Source organism: Galeopterus variegatus, unplaced genomic scaffold (genome assembly GCF_000696425.1).
Source record: "Galeopterus variegatus unplaced genomic scaffold, G_variegatus-3.0.2 Scaffold93, whole genome shotgun sequence".
Taxonomy (NCBI): domain Eukaryota; kingdom Metazoa; phylum Chordata; class Mammalia; order Dermoptera; family Cynocephalidae; genus Galeopterus; species Galeopterus variegatus.
The window spans coordinates 401,717-403,850 of NW_007726204.1; the positions used below are offsets into that span (position 1 = coordinate 401,717).

Genomic DNA, 2,134 nt, shown 5'->3' on the forward strand with positions numbered 1-2,134 from the left:
GGGCCACAATAATCAACCACATTGTATATCGACAAAATAAAATTATAAATAAATAAATAAAAATAAAATTTTGTATGAAGAGAATTATACTTTAAACATTATTTTGTGCTTTGCTTCTCTTGTTCAATATTTTGTTTGTAAGAGTTATTTATATAGTTACATGAAGCTATAGTGTATTCATTTTTATTGCTTTAAAATATTCCATTGTATGGAAACAGTATAATTTATTTTAGATAATTGGATTTTTTCCAATTTTTAGCTTTTATGAATGATGTTGCTATGAACATGTTAAAAAATTTCACTATTCATATATATATAGGGATGGAATTTTAGGGTCAAAAAGGATGCATATCTTCAACTTTACTAGCTAATGTCAAACAGTTTTCTGAAGTGGTCCTACAAATTTACACTCCTACCTGAGAGTTTCATTGCTTCACATACCAACATTTTTTTCAGACTTTAAATTTTTTGCTAATTATGTGTTTTAACTACCAGTTCCCAGATTACTAATGATGTTGAACAATACTTTTTGATATTCTCTTTTGTGAAGTGCCTGTTCAAGTCTTTTGTCTATTTTTATTGGGTTGTCTGACTTTATTATTGATTTGCAAAAGTTGTAAAAAAATATATTCTATACACTAACCCTTTTGTGACACCCCACAAAATCTGATACTTATAGTTTTATTAAAAGCATTGTCTAATTTCATTGTTGGTTTCTTCCCTAANACCGGCCATCCCTATGTGGGATCCGAACCCGTGGCCTTGGTGTTATCAGCACCGCACTCTCACTCTCCCGAGTGAGCCACTGGCCGGCCCAATAGAAGTTTATTTTTAACTCACATAATAATCAAGAGTTGTTTCACATTTGGTAAGGGGATCTTAACCCTTGACTTGGTCTTGTCAGCACCACGCTCTCCCAAGTGAGCTAACCGGCCATCCCTATATAGGGATCCAAACCCGTGGCCTTGGTGTTATCAGCACCGCACTCTCCAAAAAGCAGACCCTGAGACCAGGGAACAAGTGCAAGTAGTGCGAGGCATCCCCCCTGGAGACCTTCCTGCCCTGCCCTGCGGAGCCGGTGTACCAGGTGAGCCTGCAGCCCGAGAGCACGGTGCTGAGGAACAGGACGGCAACGGCCTCCAGATCCCACAGCGAGGACAAGCCCGCACCGTCACCTCCTGTGCCTTGTCTGCAGCGTCCGCGGGCGGTGCGCTCTCTCCCAGCGACTTCGTGAACGTCCGGCGCATGGATAAGCTCAGAGATCGGTATCGGTCACTCGGAGTCACCGTCACACACTGCGCCGAAGCCCAGTGTGACGCACAAATACGTCAGATGGGAGAACGGCCCCGGGGGCTTCATCGGGCTCAAGTCGGCCGGTAACCCTCGAGTCTGCACCTTCCTCTGGGTTCTTAATACACCTCCCAAGGGCCGCCTGCCTCGGCACCTCACCCGCCAGAGCCTCGGGCCACCGTGTTTGAATTCGTTCTCGTGCAGCAGCACCTCAGAGAGCTGGGCCCAGGACCACCACGCCCCTCGCCCACCCTGCAAGCCAGGGTCTATCGCCGAAGCCTCCAGAGCCAGAAAGGGGGTCCAGCTGGGCTTCCCTCTGCCCACATAGGACCTCTCCTCCAGCAGTAGGCAGCTCCTTGGTCCCAACCTGCCACCCTCCACCGAGTCACACTGTGTCTGGGAGCCATAGCCCTGAGCAGGTTGTGGGGTCGAGCATTGGGACTCTGAGCTCTGCTGGCTGAGGGCAGTGGGGTCCGTCCAGCTGATTACATGGTGTCTCTGCCTCCTGGAGGAGGAGGTCGTTGTCCTCTACCTTGCCAGGGGCAAGGTCTGGGACAGGAGCCTCAGATATGGTTGGAGAGGACCAGGGCCCTGGACGGAGCAGGTCAGGGCGGCCTGTCTCCAGCGTTAAAGTGAAGGAGCCCTTCATCTGCCTGCTTTCTCGTCACGTTTTTTTAGGATTAAAGGGTCTGGGACCTTTTTCCATATGCATTTATGGAGGAGTGAGTGGCAGGTGTGTGTGTGCAGGGGGGGGGGTTGTGGGTGCTGGCAGTGATCTCTGCCTTTCTCAGGTTTTCTTCCTCCCCCCAGGGCCTCCTTGGGGACCTTTGTAACTTGAGCCAAT

At 48.4% G+C, this 2,134-nt stretch overlaps 1 pseudogene; it reads left to right on the top strand.

The window, feature by feature from the left end:
• Nucleotides 1–1,638, top strand: part of LOC103598548 — a 7,685-nt pseudogene extending 6,047 nt beyond the window's left edge.
• The last annotated feature ends 496 nt before the right edge of the window (nucleotides 1,639–2,134 follow it).